Below are 6183 nucleotides of genomic sequence, written 5' to 3' on the forward strand. Positions count from 1 at the left end.
ATAATAATTAGAACTTTTGCGAAGGTCAAGCTCCACTTAATTTTTTTTTTCTTTTTTCTTTTATGGGTATTAATTAAGTCAAGGTCTACTTTATGGTTTACCGTCTACCATAGTGACATAGTCCATAGATCAGTTAGATTGTGAATTGTAAACACAAAACCGGTCGTAAATATGCACATCAAGACTCGCGTATATTTAACGGGTCTTCTCTGTATGCGTTTAAAAAGTCCAGCGTTTTTATGAAGCTCATACCAAATCAATACTCTCAAAACCCATAAATACGTGCTCTTCTGGAAAATAGTGAGGCTATAGGTTGGTGTGGTATTGTTATCAGTAAAAATGACAAATGCAGCAGAAACATTTCCATTATCCGTCTGGCATAAATTGAAGGTTGTTACCTGAAAGATACTGCTAGAGATTTTTCTATCTGATGGCTGGAAATGTCGTTGTTACAATATTTCAATTCAAGGCGATATTGTCATCATAATGTTAACGGGATTGACTGTTACGAGTCAGTCAGGTAAGCCTCTGGAAAGCAAGAAACCAAAACTCTTGGTTCCCAGTTTCACACGGTTTCTGTCACTCAAAACATGCTCGTGTCGTGGGTGTTGGCTGTGAGTCTGTGACACTTATGTTGAAAAGTGAAACCTTGCACCCAACTTATGCATACCTAAATGGTAATCTGAACTAAGAACCCTTCTCCATCAGCTTCCTGTCCAGATGTAATAACATACGAAATGTAGTCAATGGGACTTGCTCTGGGATTGGGTGTTGCCAAATGGATATTCCTCAAGATTTGATAGATGTTGATTTTAAAGCATATAGATTTAACGATAACCACACAAAGGCTGGGATTTCAATCCTTGCAGTTTTGCCTTTATAATCTGAGACTGAGAAGACAATTTCAATTTGTCCTCAGATAATCTTATCAGTCTACGAAACAATGAAACCCTTCACATGGTTCTTGATTGGGCAATTGGCAACGAGACTATGAAAGTTGCCCAAAACAAAGCGAATTACGTATGTGGAGGAAATAGCACATGATCATTGACCTCAATCCCAACAACGTGTCTAACAATCTAAGCAATAAAATAATTGGTAAAACATTTCACAAAAACACAGTGACTCTCTCCTCTCTCATCGGGTAGTTGGAAGGCACAGATTTTAATAGTTTATATTTGAAAAATTTTATGTCCATACCAAAAACTTAGAAAATGTTTTGACCGAAAACATTTTAAAATGAAACAAATTAATTGAATTCTCATTTCCTTAGCTTCTCGTTGCTTTTAATTATAGTGCCTTTTGAAAGTTACTTAAAATTGTAATTTTATCATTATTAATTTTACAATTGCACACATTAATAAATACGATGTTATAGAGCTCAATGTAACTGCACTGGCAATCAATTCTGCCAATGAACCAGTGCATTATCATTACTAGCATGTAACCCGTGCTACAGCACGGAAATGTATATATTATTAATTATGAGTTTATTCTTGTTTAAAAGGCTTAGTTAAGTTTAAATTCATATTATTAACCAAAAATTTTATTAACAAAACTTAGTAGTATATATATATATACACTATTGGTCAATTTCTTTTTTGTCTTTTTGGGTTTATCACAAGGAGGATAGAATTAGATAAAACAATAAAATTATATATTGCATTTTATTATTTAAGTGATGCTATTAGACCTTTTTAAAGGAAACTATATGTAAAAATTAAAGCAATGGGAAACAAACTGTTTTCCCTAAGTTAATTTTTTCAATCCTCATAAATATTTAGATTCATGATTTTTTAAAATTTGTACTTTCATCAAGCCACTAAACCGCATGATGAAAAAGAGACAGGTATAATAACGAAGTCTATACTATCATCAATTAAATACAATTAGTTCATATTAATCTTCTCCAAAAATTGCTTAATCCATCAACTCCTTTGGCTTTGGAACTGAACAATGTAGTCAGTGAACCATCCAAAACCCCATGAACCATGGCTACCCCTTCCCTTTTTCTTGCCAGCAAACTCAAAGCAAAGTCTCTAGCAAATGCAAAACTCAAATCTCTGGCCATATCTTATAACCTTCCTGTTGGAATCCCATATACCGTCCGAAAATCAATGTTACCATCAGTAGGAGTACAAAGGGAGTCATCATAAGCATATTCAAAGGGATTTTGAAGTGAAACTTCAATTAAAATATCCTAAATTGATTATCATAATATAATAACATGATATAGAGATTCTATATTAATTTGAAGAAGGCAATAAGACTTATAGAAGATAATCAAGGATTTTTTTCTTTTTTTTTTTGTTTGCTAATAATACTTACTTTAACAGCATCTATTTACAATATCAAATTACAATAGTTACAATACAACTTAAGAGATGAATGCAATAGAAAGTAAAGTACACGAAATCAAGAATAAAGCATAATTTTAACAGTTATAGTAGAAATATTAGCTACAAATCTAGAAGATAATCAAGAATATATATGTACATCTCAAAGTGGCTAGGATCAAAACATGTGCATATCTCTAATTTAAGCTTCTATTAAGGTTACCTCAATTGGTAACACTATGGAAAAAAATATATAGTGTCTTCCAAACTTAAGACTGTCACCATTCATCTCTTCAGAAAAAGGAAAAGAAAGGCATGATTGTGTTTCTTTTTCTCTCCCTAGTAGTTTATTCTTGCATTTCATTATAGTATTTGTAAATCATAAGCTCATAAACTAGTGGTCTTCGAAATTCTAGAAACTGTATTACAAAAAGTTACTATTGTGAAACTTACAGTTGGTACACTCCTCCATGGATCTCAATGAAAAAAATACATTTTGAGTAGTTCAAGGTGTTTTAAATATAGCGTGAATTAATTAGTTAGACTTAACAGAGCAAATGACAAATATAATAAATGAGCAAGTAAAACCTAATATGTGACCCCTTCTTTTGATTCAAAATGTTGTATTGCTAAAGCACATCCTCGAGAATTCCATTACTTATCTATAGAAAATCAGCCCATTGCCTTCTTTTTATCTCTTTATTGGGTTGCAAAGCAAAATTCTCAATAAAAACTCAAGAACTAACACCAAAGGGTGGGTGCACGCACATATGAAAAATTATGTGAACTATAAAAATCAACAATTATAGTACATGAAACACTATGCTGGAGACCACAAACTAAATATAGAAAACTGGCTTGAAATTGAGTAAAAACCTCACAAACACAAATAAGTCAAATTGATTACAAAGCATAGTGAACAAAAATTTGAGGAGAATTCCAACCTTCTATAAGGTTGTTGGAAAAAGGGTAAAAAAAAAATTAAGGCAATTCCAAATTTCCAACAATTTTAAGGACTAATCTATAAAAATAGAATGATACCACATAAATTAAGCCAAAAGGTGCAAAACGATGAAAATATATATATCAATAGAGACATATATCAATAGAGAAATAATAATAAAATTAAATATCAAGAAGAAAAAAAAACAAAGGCAATAAGAGAAAATGCGGTTCAATCTACAAAAACTCAGTAATTAACATAAAAAATCCAATAATTTTACTTAAAAAAATTATAAATAACTGTACTCTCAGTAATCAACGTTTTTTTTTTTCTTTTCTTTTCTTTTCTTTTGACAATGATTCAACAAACATAGATCTGCACAAAAGCATAAAACAATTCAAACTTTAGGGGCTGACCAAAAAAAGCACAAACCTAACAAAAATCTGCCAAACAAAATAATAATAATAATAATAATCAATATAACAATCAAACAAAACATAACTCAAGAAATTGAAAAAATAAATGGGAGATTAGGGAAAAAGGTAGCCAAACCTTAAACCATGCGGCAAAACAGTATTTAACAAAATCTTTGTTATCTATCTATTTTTTTCTATTAAAAAAATGCAATAAATAATTCCATTGAAACCATAATTTCACTTTGAGAGAAATCATCAATAAATCTACACTCAATAGTAATCAACAAAACATAAAGGCAAACAAGAAAAGTGCAAACCTAACAAAAATCTGCCAAACAAAAATAAAATCTAACCAATACAACAATCGAAGAAAACTTCACTCAATATATTGAAAAAAAAATGGGAAATTAAGGTAACAGGTAGCCAAAAATAAAAAGAAGAACCCTATTAAGGGACATAAGTTATCCTACAATTGTATTATGACTATTTGATAATTTGGTAAGAGCTAAAACAATAATATAGAAAAATTAAATAACCACAATTTTCATCAATCAAATATTGTCAAAAAGGATAAATGGTAACAAACGAAATCTAGGTCCACCACTTCATAAAATGGGAAATAATACGCACCAGCTTTTCCAACTTCAACACAAAACTATCAAAAGCATAGATTATTTTGTATGAGCAATACACACATAAGTAGTAGTTATTATTCTATAATTTAAATGCTACAAACTAACTAAATAAATTATGAAATATGTAAAAGCAGACCAAAATTTTTTGTTTAGTAGGTTGCTTTATCTGTTGATAAAGAATATACTTATATATATATATATATATATAACAATTAGAGTTAACTTGCACAATTGCTGATTTTTTTTTCTTTTTTGAGGGAGAACAATGGCTGAACTTATGCTTCAGATATTACTCACACTTCATAAATTAAGATTTGAAAAACTTCCAACAATATCCAAAAATATATAATAATAGTTCTTCATATATTAAATCTTTCTTATAATACCTTTATAACCCCTGCACTATCAGTGCTCTTCATAAGGATGAGCCCTCAAAAAAAAATAAAGAGAAAAAGAAAGCTTACCTTGAAGAACACTACCAAAATCATTACATTGGAAAGCAAAGGTGGGCAATGGTGGAAAAAGAGATATGTCCTCAGGATTAATACCATTGCGTCTGACACTGGAAAAAGAGATAAAATTAATATCTTTAATTTACTTCTACCTGAGAGTCTTTAATCACATGAACACATATCTGATGCTTAATACCACAGATCTAACATTTGAAACAACTAAACCACTCAATTTCAAAAACAATTAAGAGAAAATCACAGATCCGAAGTGAATCAAGAAAAATGCAAAGCACGTGACTAAATGTCATTGATAAAAGGCGCAGATCCGAACAAAAAACAAACAAACGCACAAGAAAGGAGAATCATATTGACAAACAAATGCAGATCTAATGAAAAAGCAAAGCAGCAAAATCGTAACAGCAAAAACAAGCTGAAAATTTTCAGATCTCATATAAAATCAATAAAAATGCTACTTCATACCACAGTGAAGTTCGAAAATCACAGATCTGAGAAATCAAATACACACATACTTGTACAAATTCAAAGCAAATAAACAGCTAGCAAGAGTAAGAAGAAGAGAAGAATACCTGGATGCCATGCTCAAGGCAGTAAAGCTCCCAGCAAGCATTTCCGACCTGAATATCGGGCTGACCAATATGGATCGAAATGCACTCTCTCATTTTCAATTTGAAAAGAAAGAGAAGGAAATTCTACAACAAAGAAATTGAAGAAAAAGTTGACAGAGGCTGAGGCTCTCACTGTAAAACGAAGGCGTGGGGAGCTGTATTTCTAATTTGTGTATAGAAATACCCAAAGGCATGCATCATTGATACCGAGATATTCTTTTGAAATTCCATAGCATTCATTGAAGAAGAGGGGAGCTGTATATCGAAGGAGAGGCAGGATTTTGTGTTTTGAGAAAGGGAGGTGAATCTGAAAATATGTGTGCATGAAGAGCAGAATGTTTTATCCACCCAAAAAAAAGAAAAAAAAAGAAAAAAAGAGCACAACATTAATTGACTAAAATTGGCGTACACGTGGCACACAATTAGAGTTCTAATTGGTGTGTACACGTGGCACATAATTAGAGTTCTAATTTAGATTTCAATTTCACACTCTCTCTTCTTCACCTATTATTATATATATAGATTTCTTCTCACCCAATTTAATTACCAATTTATGGTAAGACATTGTTTTTAATAATAATAATTATTATGATAATAATGAAATATATTAACAAGGGCATGAATGCCCTAGTTAAGGAGAAATAGAACAGATTCTACTGTATTGAAAGATAACAAAAACAAACAAACATCCTTTTTATCCGAATGCTGTGCTGACTCCTTTTTTTTTTTTTTTTTTTTTTTTTTTTTTTGAGTCAAATTAAAATTTATAAGAGTT

At 30.8% G+C, this 6183-nt stretch overlaps 1 long non-coding RNA gene across 1 annotated transcript; it reads right to left on the bottom strand.

The window, feature by feature from the left end:
* Window positions 1–1901: 1901 nt before the first annotated feature.
* Window positions 1902–5703, bottom strand: LOC136063955 (uncharacterized). Its single transcript, XR_010625605.1, has 4 exons — window positions 5542–5703; window positions 5370–5429; window positions 4795–4892; window positions 1902–2085 (listed from the first exon to the last, which is right to left on the bottom strand). It is a non-coding gene; the product is annotated as an uncharacterized LOC136063955 (long non-coding RNA).
* Window positions 5704–6183: the final 480 nt, after the last annotated feature.

The sequence above is a fragment of the Quercus suber genome, unplaced genomic scaffold (assembly GCF_002906115.3).
Source record: "Quercus suber isolate HL8 unplaced genomic scaffold, Cork oak 2.0 scaffold_22, whole genome shotgun sequence".
In the NCBI taxonomy this organism is placed as follows: domain Eukaryota; kingdom Viridiplantae; phylum Streptophyta; class Magnoliopsida; order Fagales; family Fagaceae; genus Quercus; species Quercus suber.